We start from the raw sequence: 21,037 nt of genomic DNA, 5'->3' as shown, positions 1-21,037 counted from the left end.
GATGCTGACATACCCTCTGGGCACCAATTAGTGTCCTAGCTGCTCCTCTTCCAATTTAGCTCTCTGCTTATGGCCTGGGAAAGCAGTGGAAGATGGTCCAGGTGCTTGGGCCCCTGTACCCACGTGGGAGATCCGGAAGAGGTTCCTGGCACCTGGCTTCAGATGGGCTCAGCTCTGGCCATTGTGGCCTCTGGGAAGTGAACCAGCAGATGGAAGACCTCTCTCTGCGTCTCTCCCTCTCTGTCTGTAACTCTTCCTCTCAAATAAACAAATAATTCTTTTTAAAAAATGGTATAATGAAATGAATGGAAACACCTAGACCATCAGCAGAGAGCTACCTGTATTTGTTTTATTTCTTTCCTAGAGAAAAGTGACAGGGATTCACTTTCTGAGAAATTACACTATGCTCAATGACTTCCCATCAAGAGGAAGCAATGTTCCATATCCCGCCGTTGGTTAGGTATCAAGTGGGCCCATGTCAGACAAGTCATGGCTTTTAATCTCCCTTTATTTGCCATGTCACCTGTCAGTGACCTTGACTGTTGCCGGCTGCTTGTGTTCTGCAGTTTCCTGATAAGTGTGTTTATAGCTTTTGAAGTCATGTCTGCTGAAAACCACATCTGGTTCACCGCCGCCTCCACAGACACACAATGGAATGTAAAGGCTCATTCTGCGGTGCACACAATCCGTGTCTCTTTTCTCAGGGGATTCCAGATGGCGTGAAGCCAGCAGAGGCAGCTCTTTGATGGCTGACGACGCTGGGGAGGAGAGGAACGTGAAGTAGGACTGCAATGCCTCGCTGAGGTGGTGGGGGTACCACGGTCTCCTCCCCAGGGACAGGAGAATGAGTTCCAGCTCCAGGTGCTTTGCAACATGCGTACCTGTTTGTTAAGCCCATCGAGACCCTTGGAGCTGAGCTGGTTGTGATTTTTTGGTGAGGTAACATATCCTGCGCTCGTCGTGTCCACAACTGATGTCAGGATGAAGTCTAGGGGCTGGTGTGTGAGGCATCCCATACAGATGCCAGTCTGAGTCTTGGCTGCCCTGCTTCTTATCCAGCTCCCTGCCGACGTGCATGGTAAGGCAGGAGGATGGCCCAAGGGCCTGGATCCCTGCCACCCACATGGGAGACCCAGACGGAGCTCCGGGCTCCTGGCTTCGGCCTGGCCCAGCTCTGGCTGTTGTAGCCTTTTGGGGAGTGAACCAGAAGATGGAAGTGCTCGCTCGTTCTCTCTCTCTCACTCTCTCACTCTGCCTTTCAGATAAATAAATACAGCTTTTAAAAAAGAAGGAAGTCTAACACCGTAAGACAGGTGGAGAGGCATTCTGTATTTTATTAGGGTATGCATGATGGCATTTTTAATTAAGAACCAAATAAAAACATTAGCTGCCATTCATTGAGCAGTTTCTGTATGCCGGCACTCATCTGGAGTGGTGGTCTTGCCTGGCTACAGTGGTTCTGTGAAGTAGACAGAGGTGTTGTTATATCCATTTTACAGATGTGAAAATTAAAAATCAAAAGGGTAGAGAAAGGTGCCCAAAGATGGACAGTCCTTAGAACCTGGTTTGTCTACAATCTTTGATGACTACAGATACGTCATTTGTGTTGAGGATATGCTTGGTAGCCTAGTTGCAGGGTTGTGGGTTGTACGTATGTTCAGCAGCAGGCTATTGGTGGCTGATTGGCCACAGTTGTTGTATCCACATAGATAAGGATATATGCATATGCATATTTTCCAAGCACTGGGGTCCAGTTTGAAGCAGGACATGCCTAATCCCAGTTCCAATATTTTGTTTAAGATTTATTTTTATTTATTTGAAATAGTTGCAGAGAGAGGGAGAGACAGAGAGAGAGAGGTCTTCCATCTGCTGCTTCACTCCCCAGATGGTTGCAACAGCCGGAGCTGTGCCAATCCAAAGCCAGGAGCTTCTTCCGGGTCTCCCATGTGGGTGCAGGGGCCCAAGGACTAGGGCCATCTTCTACTGCTATCCCAGGCTATAGCAGAGAGCTGGGTGGGAAGTGAAGCAGCCGGGACACGAACCAGCGCCCATATGGGATGCCAGCGCTTCAGGCCAGGGCTTTAACCTGCTGCACCACAGCACCAGCCCCTGTTCCAATATTTTTTAACCACTGTACTATTCTCCACACCAAGGTAAGAAATAGGAGCTTATTAGGGAAATTTTCTCCTGGCAGGTAGCGGATGTTAGTGACTGAGGTTGTTTTGTAAGCATCTGCACTCTTGTATAAAATAGCTATTCCTGCAGAAAGGTCCTCAAGTGAATCTTCACAGTGATTACCGCTCTGCAACCACTGATGACCAAGGGAGAACACGACTTGTGCCCCCGACAACCTCCTCCAGCTTAGTTCTCCTTCAAGACTAGCTTTTCCCTCTCCGCAGGGGAGTCATGCAGTCATTTTCCACAGCAAACGTCTCAGCTGGGGGCAGGCATTTGGTTTAGCACTGAAGTCAGTGATTGGAGTGCCCTGGTTCAAGTCCCGGCACTCAGTCCTCACGTCCTACTAATGCACACCTTGGAAGGCAGACGGGGACGGCTCAAGTAGTGAGGTCCCTGCTGCCCAGGCAGGAGCCTCAGGTTACGATCCTGACTCCCAGCTTTGACCCGGCCCAGGCTGAGGCATTGTGGGCTTTTGGGGATGTATAAGCATATGGGAGTGCTCTGTGTATCTGTTTAATTAAAAAAATATTTTTAATACTACATAAGTGAAAGACTAGGAAAGTATTTGTAATACACTTGATAGATTGGAACATCAATATCCTTAATAGATAAGGCAATATTTCAAATTAGAATCAAAGGAAGGAACCCAGCAGACCAGTATAAGTGATACACAAATATAAATAATAATTCATACCCGGGGGATGAAAGTTGGGGAATTTGGCACATTCAGGAATTGCCATTGGAGTTGAAAATTAACAAAAATCTGGCCCTGTATATCAAAACCAATTAACAAAAAAAAAATACATGATTTTTGTTCATTCATTTAATTGCTAGGAATCCATTCTCAGGAAAAAGATAGCTACAAATATATGAGGGCAGTTCAAAATGTTTGTGGAAAGCAGAATTAAAAGTTTATTTTGGTTCACAAAATTTTGCAATGCATGCATCATTTTTTCATAAGACTCGTTTTCATGAACTTTATGTATTCATCAAATTGTGTATATTGTCGTAAAGTAGTAAGACACCTGGATGTCCGCTTTAGGGTCTTCTCTAAGCTGATTATGTATCTTCATTCCCTAGACTGCTGTAAAGATTATTAAAAGGATTTAATTTCTCAGGATTGTGCTCACAATGTATTAAGTGAAAAATGAGGAGATTAAAAAGCAGAGTGGTACAGTATTGTGATACAGAGTTAAGCCGCTGTGTGGGAAGCTCACATCTCCTGTAAGAGTTCAATTCAAGTCCTGGCTGCTCTGCTTCCGATCCAGCTCCCTGCTCATGGCCTGGGAAAGCAGCAGCAGATGGCCCAGTACGTGGGCCCCTGCACCCATGCGGGAGACCAGGAAGAAGCTCCTGGCTGTGGCCTGGCTCAGCCCATGAATCAGCCCATGAGACCAAGGGGCTGAACTCTTTGAGGATTGATGTCCTGTCTGTTGTTCCTGGCTCCATGAACACATCCTTGAGAAAGGGACCTGTCTCTTGTCATCCCGGTCATCTCAACATGCGGCTCATAGAAGATTGGATGGTAGATTAAGGAGATCCTGTAACTTGGTCTTTTATAGGATGTGTTTGCCCGTTTCCCATCGCTGAGTTAATGATTTCTGAAACTGAAGCTCACAGGTGATCTGAGCTGCAGTGGGTCTTCTCTTCAAACCCTGATTTTGCCAAAAGAGATGACCTGAGGTTGGGAAGAGATGGCGTCCGTGTCACATGGCTGGCCAGGGGAGGCCAGGACTCTGCCCAGCCTTACTACTTCCCTTCTGGAATTTTCTACCACATCTAAGTCCATTTCTAAGTTTCATTTGTATCAGGATGCTGTGTGTTGTGGTACAGTAACAAGCAGCTCTGAAGTCTCTGTGGCTTAGCATGATAGAAATGGCATTCTTTCTCATGCAGCAATCAGCTGAACACTGATGGTTGAGCTCTCTTATCAGTCAGAAACCTAGGCTAAAGGAGACCTCACCTTGACACCAGGTTGCATTGAGTGCCAGCTAGGGGACAATTCAGGTCTTGAGTCATTCATTCAGCACATGTGTTCTGCGATAAACCCTGGAGATACAGCAACAACAGATACCACACCTGCTTGTAGGCACACACAGCGTAACACTGATGGTAACAACAACTATGATAGCATTGGAAGCTACAGCAGTCAAACTTTACTGGGCACTTACTAACCCAGGCACTGTGTTTAGAGCTGATTTTATTCCACTCAAATGTGCAAAAACACAACTTTATTCTTCTATCACCTGATTAAATTTCACTCTCAATCATTCACTCCCATTATGCACTGGAAAATGGAATTAGGGAAAATGTAATCACTTCTGGTTAAAAATGCAGCGTTTTTTGAGTGCTCCAGTGTTGCCCAAGTTTCTCTATACTTTGGATTTCTCTCTAGCCTTCTCACCAGGCATATTTGAAGTTCCTGGAGTCAAGTGGAGGCTGTGGTGGTGGGACAGGCCGGACTGCATGGAGTAACACCACCCTGTGTTGTCATCTGTCTCCACCGAGTGTGGCTATGTGACCCTTTGCTGCTGACCGTGGCTGCTCCGTGGCAGCCTTTGGCTTGAGAGTGGCTGCATCCGCATGCTCAAGTGCCAACTGTGAAGTTGGTTTTGGTGTCACAGCCAGTTCAGTGGTCTCTATGGTTTTGGTGTCACAGCCAGTTCTATGCCCTTCTCAAAGCTGGAGAACTCCCACAGGCTGTCCCAACACTCCAGAGGTATGAGCAGGATCTATAATGGTTCCCTCAATCCTCTCCATCTAAGCAGTCCTCTTAGTCATTCCTGCTCAGTGAATTGGGCACCTTGTTGGACAAAAGAGCTTCCTTATAAATCCTGTATACTCCCCGGGGAACGCAGTAGGGACTTCAGCTCTAGAGTTCCCCTAACCTTGTCCGTCTTTTTTCATCATCCTAGAGCATAATTGTTTTATCTAGAGTCAGCATATAAAATCTTAGTGGTTTTAAATGATCTTTTTAAAAAAGACTTATTTAATTGAAAGGCAGAATTAAAGAGCAAGCAAGAGAGCTCTTTTATCTTCTGGTTCACTCCCCCAAATGGCTGGGGCTGGGTCAGGCTGAAGCCAGGGGCCAGAAACTGTCTGAGTCTCCCATGTGGGTGGCAAAGCAAGCACTTGGGCCATCTTCTACTTTCCCAGGTATGTTAGCAAGGAACTGGATTAGAAGTGGAGCAACTGGGACTCAAACCAGCACTCTAATAAGATACCAGTATTGTAGGATAGGCTTAATCTGCTAAGCTACAATGCCAGCTCATTAAGTGATTTTAAAAAAAGAAATCTCTCCTCAACAGATAGGTCAAAAGGTGTTCTAGATACAGATGGAAAACAATCAATACTGTTTTGTAATATGTATATTAATTGTGAGAGTTAAGGACTGAAATATCGCAGAGACCTGCAGCTGGAATCCCTCTAAATCAGGATTCTGTGTCAGCTCATTACAAAGGCGAATCAGTTGTTGGCTTTGAACAGATGACTCACGCCTTGATTAGAGTGTCCGTGGTGAGGAGTAAATGATGTTTGTGTGCCAATAGTATGTTTGAATTTCAAATCATCCGAAATCCTAGTCTGGCCTAAATTGGAAGTTTTCTCAAATGCACAAAGAGAAACTTGGATCCAAGTTCCCTCTCAGTTATCAAGGATTCTCTTTGATAATGGGAAGGTAAACAGAATCTTAATTCATTCTGTTATGACTTAATTTTTCTGCATCAGAGAGAAATAGCAGCAATGCTTGGTATTTAGGGAAAGCAAATGTTTATAATTCATCTATATGCAGTCATACACATTATAAATGGGAGTCCAAGAGATACCATCCTTAATAAGCAAGTGAGAACTTATGAGCCTCTCATCCACCTTGCTATCATTATTTATCTTGTATTAATGGCGTCTCTACCTGGTAGACTTCTCTGAGTCTATTAACTTTTTCTTAATAGCCTCTTTGAACACTGGGGCAAGCCACTGGGCTCTTGGCTCATCTGCAATTTCTCCATTGTTAATGAATGCCCTGATCTGTGTCATGGGGAGACAGTGGCTCATTTTGAATGTAATTTTGGTCCCCACTTGGATTCAAGGCATCTGAGCTTGTCCTGTGGACATCGCTCTCACCATGACTTCAGCCTGTTGGTCAGTGAACATCTGTGTGAATGAGTTGATTTTCATGGGTGAGATAAAGCTGAAAAGGGTAGTTGTGAAAGTGGCTTACACACGATACCTTTGGGAGAACAGTCTCAGTATGAAGAGTGCTGGTGGGGGCACAGGCATTCTTAGTTCCACTTTGTATCTCTATGATAGTGTGTCAGTTACTTCAGCTGGTAGGGCCTATGTCCACACCTACAAGATGAGGATGGTTATTGCCGATCTCCCATGGTGTTTGAGGGTTTATTGTGGTAAGGCATGGAAAGAGGCTTAGCACAGGGTAAGTGTTCAATAGACTGCACTGCCTGCCCTTACTTCTCTCTGAACCTTCCATCAGGGAGGGTTGTGGAGGGACACTAAGTAAGCTCAGGAGAACACGGGAAGTGTTAGGTGGATCCAGAGGTCCCGAATTATACATCGGAAGTCAAGATCCAGGAATATATGAATTATTATCGTTTGTGACCTCATTTCTCCCTCAGGCTGATCCCAGGACACCTTTTTTTAATTTTTTTTTTTTTTTGCTTTCCCATATCCAAGTTGACAGGGCCACAGATGGCTGGAAGGCACCCCTACATACTCTTCGGGAAGAACAACAGCTAAGCTTTGCAAGCTTGTACCACATGACTGATACAATCTCTCATGACAATCTCATTGAATCCTCGCAAGAATCTTTTGAGGGAGGTCATCGGTTTACTGATGAAGAAATGGAGGCTCAAAACAAGGTGAAGTCATTTGCCCAAGGTCACCAAGGCAAGCAACGAGGGAGGAGGGACTCAGCTCTCACTTGTGCAGAGGACCCAAACTTAAGCTCCCCTTTATCCGCACGACCCACAGCCCTCAACTCTACAGCAGCCAGCTTAACAGGCTGAATTCCTTCAGAGCTGTGCTGCGGGTTCCGTATTCCAAAGGTCATAATGCTTCAGCCAAAAATGCCACAGAAACGGTGCCTTGTGTTTCCAGGTTACTTCACGGGTCTCACTAGGCGTCCTCTTCTGCTCCCCAGCTTTGGCATTCTGCTTGGCCACCAGACAACAGCCGTGTGCCCTGTTAGCCAGTGATCGCCCACTGCAGCTTTCCATGGCCAGTGCCTGCAGGGAGTGTTGTGGGGAGGAGGACCTTATCCCAAGAGTCCAGATGCTGGTGTATTGGCCCCGTGATGTTTTGTGTTCACCTGTTCTGGGCGGAGTTCCCTCTCTGCGAATGCCCTAATGGTGTGTAATGATCATTGCTGTGTGTTTCCTACTCATCCAGGCTTCCCTTACCAGCATCCTTGATGACTCATAGTTTACCCAGTCCTGTGCTTGAATAGCTCTGTACTGCCCATGGTAGCAGTAACAGTCGGCTCCCAGGTAAGTTTAAATACGCTGGCTTGCTACACCTGATTTAGAACATGGATGAGAACAGCAATAACCACGTTAAGTTTCACTCTTACCTCTACTCACAGGAGAGACGTGCTCTTGGTTGAATATTTAATTCAGTTTTGTTAGAACTGGAAATCATCTTACCCCAGCCCTGCCTGACAGAAATACTAACGTCGGAAATTCATGAACAATGGGGCCCCGAGGTCAAGAAAAGGAAAATGGAGTCAACCGAGCCTTGCTTGTCGCTGCAGAGTAGGGCTTCGGGAATTACGATGCAGGTTCTGGGACGAGCGAAGGAGATAATGCTCTTTGCATTGAAGTGATTTTTCTCAATGCGAAATGCTTTTTGGAGTCCACACGGGGTAATTTCCACCTGTTTGGCATGTAGGAGATACACTTCCAAATCCTTAGACTCAGGTGGGAAAGAAACATCACTCTTTATTTTCCTCATTTCAACTCAAATTCACCCCAAACGCCTGAGCAGCAAGGTTGGGTATTAGCAAAGTCCTAGTCAGTATTCAGGCTTCCTCACCACTCAAATTCCGTTAGTGCTTCTTGTCTTAAACACACGAATGCAACTTGCTGCCAAGATGCTCACGGTCTGACACCAGGTGGACCCTCTCATCTGATTTCAAGTCCGAAGCCCAGGACTCCAAAATGTCGAGAATGGGGCGGCCCCTGGCCCCTGAACCTGAGATCCAGCTTGCCTTAAGGCCTGTCCTCCTGTGGTTTAGTTTTCCTGGAGGCTTCTCCTGATATGGCCAACGTTTCACTTTAGCTCCCTTCCTATCTCTCTGGGAAATCCCTGCCTCTTCCAGGTTCCCCCTCCCGGGTCGGTTAGATCCAGCTCGTCTCTTCTGCTCTGCAGTCTGCTGCAGCAAACATACCCAAAGTCTCTTTGGGATGGAAGACCAAACATACAGCAAAGAAAACACAGATTAATAATTCAAAAAGTATCTGCCACAGGTAGAGAAAAATAAAATCAAACCATTAATTTCCCTCTATACTTTGTCCTGCGGCAGTGAATATACAACAGGACTCAGATTCTGCAGTAATTGGAGGAAGGCTCACAGAGCTGCCTTCCATTTTTTAATTGGATCATTAGTGCTTCTTCAACCATCTTTTCTCGTGGGTATCCACCCTGCCTTTTATGGTTGGGGTGGTTTTTTTTCGCCCCTTCTCAGATCTTAATTTTGCAAATAAGGACTGAGAAGTGGCATTAACATCAGCCTCATTATCACGTTTCAGTTTGGCACCGATATCCCTTTCTCCATCTTTATTAGCAGAGCCTCTGATTTTTAAAGCTCATTTGCATAATTCCTAACATCCTGAGTTTATTTGGGAGGCCCTTTGATGTGGAAATGAATAGACAAGGCCCTCTCTACACCAGAGAGGCCCTTCTGCAAGACTCAGTGGGACCTAGCACCCAAGAAGGCAGACTCGGTGGGCAGGCAGATGGCCTGGCTTTGAGTTCTCCTTAGCCACTGCCTGTTCCATCTCTTCGGACCCCGTTTCTCCACCTGTGAAATGGGGCCAGGGGCTGGCTCGCACCTCTGCCGTGACCAACCTGCATCAGTGCACACATGGCAAAGATGACGGTGCTCTGCACATACCATCAGGCGCCGCTGTCACTGTCACTTCCTCTTGTGAATGCGGACGCCTTCCTGCAGAATGACACACTGCAAAAAGGGCCTGGACCCCAGAGGGAAGCTCAAGGGGCCATCAGAGAGAGGCATTTGAGTGGCGAACACCCAGACCAACAAAGCGTGAGCAGAACTGTGAGAGCAGGGTCACATTGCTTTCCTGACGCTCCTCCCCATCGGGGAGAGGATCCCTCTCCTGACTTCCCACAACCACAGCGTAGTTTTACCTGTCTTTGAACTTCATGTACATGGAGCCATGCAGGCTATATTGTTTTTGTCTGATTTATTTTGCTTAATATTTTGGAGAGATTTGTCCTCTACTTTAGTCAATAGAAGGAATTGATTTTTCATTGCTGTTTAAGTTCCATTTGGGGAATATGCCACAACTTGTTTATCTGTTCTACTTTAGGTGGACATTCCAGTAGTTTCCAATTGGTGAGTAGGAAGTGTAATAATGCTATTGTACATTGTAATGCATAACTTTTGTGAATTTGCATATTTACCCATTTTTATAGGTATCCATTTTGACATGAAATTGCTGAGTCATAGGATACAGATCTGTTCAATTTTAGTAGATGTTGCCAAATAGTTTTCCCAAATGATTGTGACAATTTACATTCCTCCCAATTCCTCTCTCAAGCTAGTTATTTGGCATTTTGTTCAAACAATGCAAGGGATGTGTAGTCATATCACATTGTGTGTGTGTGTGTTTTTTTTTTATTTTTTGACAGGCAGAGTTAGACAGTGAGAGAGAGACAGAGAGAAAGGTCTTCCTATTTCCGTTGGTTCACCCCCCAAGTGGCTGCTACAGCCAATGCATTGCGGCCAACACGCTACACTGATCCAAAGCCAGGAGCCAGGTGCTTCCTCCTGGTCTCCCGTGCGGGTGCAGGGCCCAAGCACTTGGGTCATCCTCCACTGCCTTCCCGGGCCACAGCAGAGAGCTGGACTGGAAGAGGAGCAACCGGGACAGAATCCAGCACCCCGACCGGGACTAGAACCCGGTGTAACGGCACTGCAAGGCGGAGGATTAGCCTAGTGAGCTGCAGTGCCGGCCCACATTGTGTTTTATCCACTAACCATCTGACACTTTATTTTTTCAGCTTTTGATTTTGAAATAATTTCAAATGTATAGACAGCTTGCAAAACTAGTATAGATTTGTGTACTCCTTATTTGTTTATTTATTGACAATCAGAGTTACATAGAAAGAGAAAGAGAGACAGAGACAGACACAGGAAGAGATCTTCCATCTGCTGGTCCACTCCTCAAATGGCTGCAATGGCTGGGGCTGGGCCAGGCAGAAGCCAGAGCCCAGGAGCTTCTTCCAGGTCTCCCACGTGGGTGCAGGGGGCCAAGAACTTGGACCATCTTCAGATGCTTTTCCAGGCATGCTAACAGGGAGCTGAATTGGAAGCAAAGAAGCCAGGACTCAAACGTGCCCATATGGGATGCCAGCAATGCAGACGGTGGCTTTACCCGTTATGCCACAAAGCTGGCCCCAATTTATATACTCTTCATCCATGTTCAACAACTGCCAATAATTTCTCATCTTAGATTTGTTGTTTTCTCTCTATGTGAATACACATATTTTTAAAAGAGGTAGGTTTTGGATATCACACCCCATTTGTCGCTAAATGTCTCAAAGTGTGCTTGCCAAGAATCATCTCTTAAATAAACATAGCATAATAATAAAAACAAAAAATTCAGCATTCATGTAATTACATAATCTACAGATGCTATTAAAAGCTTTCCAGATGTCTTATGGCATCATTTATAGCATTTTTTTTTTAGGGCTCAGGAGTCAACCCATGATCATAAATTGCATTTAATTTTGATGTCTATATAGTCCCCTTTAACCTGAAATGTTTCTTTAGTTTCTCTCTCAGGGCATTGGCATGGCTTAAGGAGCGTAAGAACATCTGTAATTTCGTTTGTCAGGTGTTCTCTGATGAGAGTCAGGTTGTCCATTTTTGCTTGGTTCTGACTCAAGTGATGCTGTGGCCTTCTCACTGCGTCACTCCCTTGAAGTTGCTTTGTTCCTTCACTCCCGACTTTGGCCACTTGATTACAGTGATGTATGCCAGGTGTTTCTATTATAAAGTTACTTTTATCCTTTTGTAATTGGCGAATAGTTTTAGGGAATATAAGGCATATAAGCATCATGCACCACATGAAACATTCATCCACTCATTGTAGCATCAGCCGATGGTTCTTACCTGAAGCAGTTATTACTGTGATAGTTGTAAATGGTAATTTTCTAATTCCACTCTTCCTTCTTCATTAATTAGTTTGAATTCTACAGCAAGGAAGTGCTTCCCCTTCCCTATATCAATTAGTTAATCGTCACAATGGAGAAATAAGGACCTTAGACTAACAGGAGCAACGCTATCATACATGCTAGAATAGTTCCAAAAGACACAGCACTCGGGACTCAAAGGACAGACAACAATTTGCCTACAAAAGAGGCCCAGAAAGAGTGAGGCAGTGAGAAGGCAAAGGCAGAGGCTGGGTGTTGGTGGAGAGAAGTTTGACATGGGTGGGGTGCAGCAGTTAGGGTAGAGGTGAGGATCTAGTTACCCCTTCAATGCTTGTGGACAGAGGTGGGGGAGCCCACCCAGATAAGACCCCTACTGCAAGCATGTAAGGGCGGGGACAGTGGGTCCCCAGCTCTGCGGCCCCTGCCCCGCGTCGGGGAGCTGTTGCTCTCCCTCTGTTTCGGGCTTTCCTCTTTATTTCTATACTGAGCAGCAAGACCAGGGGAAGCAGGATGTCATGGGACCATACTGTCCCTGCTGTGCACTGCGGGGGTTTCCAAAATGTTCCTAGTGTCAGTAGCTCAGTTTCCCTGATTTGCAAAGTAGATGCTCATATACTGAAATGAAATAATAAATTTGGACACTAAAAAAGATACCATTTGTTGAGTGATAGCCACGTGTCAGACCAGTTAGTGACACTCTCAGGAAGATACAGCTGTGTCTCTTTTATAAGAGACAGAAAACCAAGGCTGAGACAAGGAATCATAAATTGCTTAATATTGTCCAGCAAATTAGGGGCGAGTCAACACTGACACTCAGGTCTGTGTGATTCTAGAATTGTGTTGCAGTATTTCTAAAGCCAAAAAAAGTCCTGTATCGAGCACATGCTATTTGCTAGGCTCTTTGCTTAGTGCGAGGGGTCCAGAAATATGTGAACCCCTGCCCTAGATTAACGGAGAAGGCAGACGTGAAACGAATAAGGACAACTCAGTGTTTAAAGGTGGTAAGTGCGGCGTGGAGGTCTGAGGCTCTAGGAGAGAGGATCACCAACCTTGATCGTGATGGAGACACCTGAACCCAAAGTGGAAGGACAGACAGGAATCTGAGGTCCAGGAGAGTGTGTATAGGGGGTGTTAATGGGAGGTGGAGTCAAGGAGGGGGGTTAAGTTCCACAAACTCACACACAGTTACAGAGAATGTGAAGTGTATGCAGGTAGGCCAAAGAGCAAAGAGCTGAAAGGCAGATGAGGTGCGTAGGCGCTGCCCAGGGACAGTGGTCTTCAACGCTCAGTGACTTGCCTAGTCCCACCCTACAAGACAGAGACAGTTGGCAATGTCAAGACGGTGGTCGTCCCGTGGCAGGAAGAGTGAAGGGTCTCTGGTGGATGGAAGCCAGGGAGGTAGCTAAACCCCGCACAATGCAAAAGGTGGCCCCACGTGTCAGCAGAGCTGAGGCTGGGCCACTGGGGCTGTAGGAGCAGGTGGAAAAGCCTTCCCATGGAGGGTATTGTGCTTAGGCAGGGAGCTCAAGGGGGAGAAGGAAGCGGTCATAGGGGGCGTGGGACGGAGAAAGTTCCAGGCAGGGGGAACTTAACTGCAAAGTGCAGAGAAGGGAAGGCATTTGTAGTTGTCCATGATCCTGAAAGAGGCCCAGGGGTTGGACAGCTGGGCGGTGTAGGGGAAGACGGTGCGAGCAGATACCGGGGAAGGAGTCCGCACCCAGATGGTGCGTGATCTTACAGGCCGGATAGAGCTGGTCTTTTATTCTAAGAATACCAGGCAGCCCTGGAGCCATTGAAACAGGGGCAGCACCTGCTCAGCTTCACACATCACGTTTTCAGAAGCTCCCGCTGGCTGCCGTGTGGGTTGGAGAGAGACAAAGGGAAAAAAAAAAAAAAATCAGAAGGCTGTGGCAGGACTTATACGAGAGGTGGTGACACCGAAGCTGAGCTTTTATCCGCGGAAGTGGAGAGACACGAACAGACGAGAGAGCCATCTTGCAGGCAGAGTAGACAGCGCCTAGAGACATCAGAGCCTGGGGACAAGGGGGAATGCGAAGTCAAGGACCCCGCCTGCCCAGGTGTTTGGTTGGAGGCACTGAGTGGGCTGTGGTGGTGTTGACTGAGCTGCAGAGACACCTGAAGATGCAGGTTTGCGAGGTTGTTTGGGGCTTACAGGTAACATGCCAATTCCCATCCAGTGCAGACGCAGCTAGGCAGCCGGCCCCCGGGGGTCTGGACCTGCTGGGGCTGCGCAGGCGAGCTTCATGGGCGCCCAGTGTCCTCGTGTATTTCCGAGTTTGAGCTCTGCTTGCAGAATTCCTCCCGCCTGTCAGCCGGTGTGCAGATGCCCCGAGTCTCGGGGTGGCATTTTCTCAGTCACTGCCAAGCCTGGCACCGGGGTATTTTTAAAGTGTCACATCCTCCACACCCATTTCTGAATTGAGTCACACATCTAGTGAAGTTTCCAGTTACAACCTCCAGGGAAGAGAAATGCCCTGGTCCAGATCCCTGTCTGCAAAGCACTGGGGTTTGTGATGCCGGCTCTCTGTGCCTCTCAGTCCTTCTTTTTCTTTTTCTTTCTTCCTTTCCTCCCCCCCCCCCCCCCGCCACCTCTATTCTGAAGTCCTGATCAGCTCTGGGCTGGGAGCCTTGGAAAGTCAGTCCTCTCCCATCTTGGACCCTCAGGGGCTGAGACTCAGGGTTAGGATCCGGGAGACCTGAGCCCTCCGCTTGCCTGTCCATGTGCTGGCTGTCTGGCTTTAAGCTGGTGCTCGGCTTCCCAGTCTTCCTTTGTGAAAAGGGGAGATGGTGACCCCCGCCTCCTGCAGGTCCTTTGTGAACCATGAATGAGCAGCGCGTCTGGAAAGTGCTGTGCACATTTCAAAGGCCACCGCTTGCTGCCCCTCCGTCAGTACCACCCTGGTCCAGTCCTGTGATTGCAGCCCCCTGCTGGCCACTCCTGCCCAGATCTCCCCCCCACCCCCTACCCCTCCCCGCTGTCTCAAATCCATTCTGAACACTGTACAGATGTAAGTCATGTTATATTGTGTGTCTGCTCAGACTCCCCCCTCCAGCCTCACTTCCAACTCAGAGTCCCTAGCGTGCCCCCCTCCTCACACCCCCTGCTCAGTTCACATCAGTCACACTGCCTACCTGGAACACACTAGGCAGAAGCCTGCCCCAGGGCCTTTGCACCTGCTGTTAACACCCCCTCGGGCGCCCCTCTTGCAGATGGCCACATGCTTCTTCCCTCAGAGCTGCGGCGCCACCCTCCTCCTCGCCTGAACACTGCCAGTTCCCCCTCGTTCTCCATGCACGCAGCCTACTTCTCCCTTCCGCACTTGAGTTCACTGTCTCTCATGCACCCGGCATTGCCCTTCCTTTCCTGTGTGTCCTCTGTATCCATCCGGCGGGGAGGAAGCACAAGGAAGGTGGGAGTTGGCGTCTTTCCCTGCTGGTTCACTCCCGAGGCCCCCATGGCCCAGAGTGCTGCCTGGCAGATAAATGAGGAGCCTTTAGGAGTTCATGGAAGATGGGATTAAAGTTTAAACTGGGTGCAAAAAATCTTGATATCCATACATTGCTTTTTTTGTCATAAAATGCATTTTCCATAAGCTTTTTGAAGACTCCATAAATGTAGGAATTTGATTTTTTTTGGCACCAAAACAAACTTCCTCTTTAATTCCATTTTCCCTGAGCTATGAAAAATTTTCTATTTATTATTTTTTTGGAGGTGTGGACTTTCATCCATTGATTCGTTCCTTAAATGCCCATAACTGCTGGATTGTGTAGGGTAACAGCCAGGAGCTGAGAATTCAGTTTAGTCTCCATTGTGGGTGGCAGGGACCAAGGTACTCGAGTCGTCATGTCGCCTCTCCTAGGGTGTGCGCTAACAGGGAGTCGGGGCTCAAAATCAGGCACTGTGATGTGGGATATGGGCATCATTATCCCATGTGATGCCCACCCCGTGAGCTTTTTGAAATATCCTTGCAGGTATTCAATAAATGCTGAATGTTGTCAGGAGAATGGACAGATAAAGAACTGGAAACACAGAGAATTAAAACAGTTTCTCCAGGGCAGGTGTTGTCGCACAGTGCTAAATTAAGCTGCCACCTGAGATTGCGTCGTCCTGTATAGGAGTGCTGGTTTGAGTCCTGGCTGCTCTGGTTCCGAGCCAGCTCCCTGCTAATGTGCCTGGGAGGGCAATGGAAGACAGCCTGAGTGCTTGGGCCCCTGCCATCCACATTGGAGACCTGGATGGAGTTCCAGGCTCCTAGCTTGAGCCTGGCCCAACCCCCCACCCATTGTAGCCATTTGGGTAGTGAATCAGTAGATGGAAGATCTCTCTCTGTCTCCCCACCCCCTCACTCTGCCTTTCAAATAAAGTAAATCTTAAAAATAATTTTCCCAAAGTTACAGATCTAGCAGGTGGCAGGGTAGGCTTGAAGCTGGGAAGTCTGTGAGAGAGGAGAGTGTGTGTTCCAGACTCCTGCACTGCTCAGTGGAAACAGGTGATTGTGTCTGTGCTGTGTCGTGCCCTCCCCTCCGCAGTTCACAGAAGCCATAGAGATGCCTGATCATCAAATGCCCAGACAGGAACCCAGGAAAACAAAGGAGGTTGTGAGAAGGTGCTGCCCCCGCACACTTCGTGCCTGGAGTCATGGATTTCCTGGTGGAGACCACAGGCACATCCCCACCACGGTAGAAAGCTCCAAGGCACGGTCTGGTGGTCTTCCCTTCATCGCTGGCTCACTCTGTCCTCTTTCCTGCACCTGGCTCTTAGACACAAACATAATCCCTGCAACCTCCCCAGCAGGTGAAGATGCTGATGTGTGGCTGACCTGCTTGTTGAGAGGAGAAAGGCACTCAGTGGCCAGATCCAGGGCTATTGACACAGTAAGCTACTATTATGATGTGACCGGATATAGGCATATCACCTGCTTTGTCATTCAACATAAGACATGAAGACAGAGGAAAGGCAGGAAGGAGGTGTGCAGGGTAGCGATGGGAGACTGAGGGACCACTGCCACCATGCTCTTTGTGTCCCTGTGTGGGAACAGATTACTGCTTTTTTTTTTAACTCTTTTTTATTTGAAGGGTAGAGTCACACACACAAACACACACACACACACACACACACAATCTTCCATCTACTGGTTCACTCCTCAAATGGCTGTAATGGCTGGGTGAGGCTGAGCGAGGATCTAGGGAATCCATTTGGCTCTCCCATGTGGCTGGCAGGGACCTGAGTACTGGAGCCGTCACCTGCTACCTCCCCAGATGCATCAGCAGGTAGCTGGATCAGAAGCAGAGCAGGGGCCAGCACTGTGATGCAGTGGGCTACGCCTCCATCTGCGGCACCAGCAATCCCATAGGGGTGCCGGTTCAGGTCCAGGCTACTCCTCTTCTGATCTTTCTCTGCTATGGCCTGGGAAGGCAGCAGCAGATGACCCAAGTGCTTGGGCCCCTGCACCAGTGTGGGAGACCTGGAAGAACCTGCTACCTCCTGGCTTCAGAATGCGGCCATTTGGGGAGTGAACCAGCAGACGGAAGCTCTTTCTCTCTGTCTCTCCCTCTCTCTATTTGTAACTCTACCTCTCAAATAAATAAAACACAAAAGGAGGAGGAGGAGGAGAAGCAGCAGCAGCAGCCAGGACTTGAACCTGTGCTCTGCTATGGGATACTGGCATCTCAGGTGATGACTTAACCCACTGCAAAACAACACCAGCCCCGAGACATCTGCTGCTTGGAGTTCTCATCAGTCCTTTGGGATCTTCATACCCTTTTGATTTACCTGTCAGCCTGGCTCGTTTATAGTAAGCATTCACCTGGAGCTTTCTTTTTTTCTTTTTTGACAGGCAGAGTTAGACAGTGAGAGAGAGACAGAGAGAAAGGTCTTCCTTCCGTTGGTTCACTCCCCTAATGGCCACCATGGCCGGTGCTGCACCAATTCGAAGCCAGGAGCCGGGTATTTCCTCCTGGTCTCCCATGCAGCAAGGACCCAAGCACTTGGGCCATCCTCCACTGCCTTCCTGGGCCACAGCAGAGAGCTGGACTGGAAGAGGAGCAACCGGGACTAGAACCCAGTGCTGTAACCAGGACTAGAACCTGGGGGTGCTGGCACCACAGGTGGAGGATTAGCCAAGTGAGCCGTGGCGCTGGCCACACTTGGAGCTTTCAATGTGACAGACACTGTTCTAACTTCTTTGCCCAGTCAGCCTCGTTACCTTACTTCATAGATGGGGAACATGAAGTGCAGAGAGGTTGGCCAACCTTTCCAAGGACACACAGGACAGAGCAAAGCTGGATTTGGACCTCATGTTCAATCGCTCTCTGCCGTGTTGCCTCTGGGCGAGATTAACAGAGCCCAGGAAGCGATTTGGCAGCCATCCCAGCAGAGGAGGGGGGTGAAGGCGTCACACTTCCCCTTCCCGGTAACCTAATAAATGGTGCACTCAGTGTACAGCAGTGAGGGCTCTGGAAACTGCTCTCTGCTCCTCTGTCTGCAAATGCCACAGGTGGCCTTCTCAGCAAGTCTGGATTGCTGCCATCGCCGTCTCCTCCCAGACTCTTTGGCCCTCCTGCTCACTGGAAAGACTACAGTGAGGATACAGCTGTCGGGGAGAGGAGTGAGTTTTCTAGAAGCAAAATGGCATGGAACCCCAGAGTTTCTGTGGCCAGGCTGCTGTGACTCCTACCACCAGGGAGGGCGGAGAGAGAACAGGTGGAACAGACCACTTTACACTGGCTACGGATGTCTCTGCTCATCAACACAGCTTACATGGTAGACTGCAAGTGGAAAATGAGAATTCGAAAATTACAGACCAAGAAGGGCAATTAGTGTAACTAAAGCAAAAAGATGGGATTAAAAAAAATGTAACATTTTGCTAACTCAGTGCAGGGGAGCTGTTTTACCAGGGAGTAAAAATAAACTATTTTGTATGCATTGTGGATGTGTTATGTCTTTTCTTCTGCCTGTTGTGGCTGTGTGAGGGGAAGGGCTCACGGGGACCAGAGGCACCAAGGGGTGGCCAGCAATGCAGGACGTGGAGTCAAAGGGTACCAGGTTCAGATCCTGGCTCCTGTCAGTTGTGCAGCCTCAAGCAGATTTTTATAATGAATTCATTGGTTAAGTAATGAATTAGAGACACAGAGAACAAGAGCTCTCGTCTGCTGGCTCAGAATTTAATATCTAAAAAGGAACTCAAACGACTCAATAGCCAGAAGAGGAGCTGGCTAAGCCTCCACCTGCGGTGCTAACATCCCTTATGGGTGCTAGTTCATTTCTAGGCTGTTCCTCTTCCTGTCCAGCTCTCTGCCAATGCACCTGGGAAAGCAGTGGAAGATGGCCCAAGTGCTTGGGCCCCTGCACTCTTATCTGATGTATGGTGTGCAAGTATTTTCTCTCACTACCTGGGTTGGCTTCCTTCTGTTAATCATTTCCTTTGTGGTGCGTAAACTTTTTAGGTTAGTGCAGCCTCATTTGTCAGTTTTGCCTTTGCTGCCCGTGATTTTTGGAGTCTTATCCGAAAAAGCAATCATTGCCCCTAGCAATGTAAGAAGCTTTTCTCCTAGGTTTTCTTCTCGTATTTTGTAGTTTCGGGTCTTAGGTTTGTCTTTAATCCATTTTGAGCCGCTTTCCTGTTAGAGCTGCTTTTGCCGCACGTGGTGTTTCCATTTTTGTTTATTTCGAGCTACTTCCTTAATTCTTCTTCTGACTCCTTGTTTAACGTGAAGTGCATATTTGGAAGTTTCCCGGTCTCCACGCCGCTGCAGTTGGAGCAGATGCCTCCCGCCCCGTGATCTCAGCGCCGTCAGCCTCGTCGAGACTCGGCTGTGGCCCTGCAGTGCCACCTGTGCTGCAGAAGGCTCCGTGCACTCTGTGGCTCTGGTGTGCTCTGTACACGTCTGTGTGGTCTGCAGTGAGCCTTCTTGCCAGGAAGGAGGCATGAGGTGGCCAACACAGGGAGCAGACGGCACAGGAATGTCAGAAAACAAGGTCCCCGCTGGGTGGAGATGGGGGCTGGGGCTGGATGGGAAATGAAGTGAAGACTTTTGGGAAAGTGAGTTGAGGGCACTGCACGGTGGCACAGCGGGTTAAGCCTCTGCATGCCGGCATCCCTGTGAGCACCAGCCGGAGTCCTGGTGCTCCCAGCTAATGTGCCTTAGAGGCAGCAGATGATGGCCCAAATGCTTTGGCCCCTGCCGCCCATGTGGGGGACACTGGGATGGAGCTCTGGGCTCCAGGCTTCAGCCTGACCCAGCCCTGGACTTTGTGGCACTTTGGGGAATGAGCCAGGGGATGGAAGATTCTCTCTTACTGTCTCCCTCCCTCTCTCTCTGTCACTCTGCCTTTCAAACAGATAAATCCTTTTTTTTTAATGAGTGATTTGATGTCCTTGGGGTTCTTTTTTTTTTAATTTATTTATTTTTTTTACAGGCAGAGTGGACAGTGAGGGAGACAGAGAGAAAGGTCTTCCTTTGCCGTTGGTTCGCCCTCCAATGGCTGCCACGGCCGGCGCGCTGCGGCCAGCGCACCGTGCTGATCCGATGGCAGGAGCCAGGTACTTCTGCTGGTCTCCCATGGGGTGCAGGGCCCAAGCACTTGGGCCATCCTCCACTGCACTCCCAGGCCACAGCAGAGAGCTGGCCTGGAAGAGGGGCAACCGGGACAGAATCTGGCACCCCGACCGGGACTAGAACCTGGTGTGCCGGCGCCGCAAGGCGGAGGATTAGCCTAGTGAGCCGCGGCGCCCGCCGGTCCTTGGGGTTCTTTAGCAGGGAAGGGTTCTTACCTGGTTGGTACCTGATGATCCAGGGACCACCGAGAGCAAAGCATTCGAGCAAGTTCTCGTCACAGCACCTGTGTTTCCACTCCTGCTCTAATCTCTCCCTCCCTCCCTCCATTTTCTCTGCTCTCTGTCCTCCTACCCACAGATCTCTACGTCCTTCTTTGCCTCTGCTTTCTCCTCTCTTGCTCCTGTCCTGCTCTGCATCATCTGCCTCCCTCGGCTCTCGTAAGCTCATCTCCTCCACTTCTCTCTTCCCTTTCTCTCCCTTCCTCATCTCCCTACCCCCCTTTCTGTTTCTCTCCTGACTTCGTCTGTTCCCCTCTTTCTCTCGTTTCTTTCCCACCTGTTCCTTCCCCACCTTGTATTCTTTGATGGCTCTGCCAGCTTTCTCCCTAGATCTCTCTGCTTCCCTGGGGCACCTCCTCCTCACCCACCTCCTCCCCTCCCCTGCCTCCTCCCCTCCCCTCCTCTCCCCTCTCCTCCCCTCCTCTCTCTCTCTCTCTCTCCCTCCCTCTCTCTCTCCTTCCCTACTTTCTTTCCTTTCTCAGCCCCCAGCTCCTCAGTCCATTGTCTCTCTCTCTGTCTCTCGGTCTTGAGTGTAACTGTATCTGTTTTGCATCTCCTACCTTTGGCAACTTCTCTGGCTTGTTTTCGTG

At 48.6% G+C, this 21,037-nt stretch overlaps 1 long non-coding RNA gene across 6 annotated transcripts in view; it reads left to right on the top strand.

The window, feature by feature from the left end:
* Window positions 1-21,037, top strand: part of LOC103348570 (uncharacterized) — a 226,909-nt gene that overhangs the window by 158,204 nt on the left and 47,668 nt on the right. The window contains exons 4-6 of one of the 6 annotated variants that reach the window (XR_016225703.1): window positions 6,865-7,049; window positions 7,579-7,676; window positions 17,448-18,508. The exons of 1 other annotated variant lie outside the window; for it this stretch is intronic. This is a non-coding gene — a long non-coding RNA (uncharacterized LOC103348570). Of the gene's footprint in view, window positions 1-6,864; window positions 7,050-7,578; window positions 7,677-7,771; window positions 10,037-17,447; window positions 18,509-21,037 lie in introns of those variants that run through there. 4 more of the 6 variants (XR_016225725.1, XR_016225706.1, XR_016225702.1 and 1 more) reach the window with 4 other exon arrangements.

The sequence above is a fragment of the Oryctolagus cuniculus genome, chromosome 19 (assembly GCF_051225735.1).
Source record: "Oryctolagus cuniculus isolate XC-2025 breed Fujian yellow rabbit chromosome 19, ASM5122573v1, whole genome shotgun sequence".
In the NCBI taxonomy this organism is placed as follows: Eukaryota; Metazoa; Chordata; class Mammalia; order Lagomorpha; family Leporidae; genus Oryctolagus; species Oryctolagus cuniculus.
The sequence above is the reverse complement of the archived record's forward strand: the minus strand, read 5'-3'. Positions and strand labels throughout refer to the sequence as shown.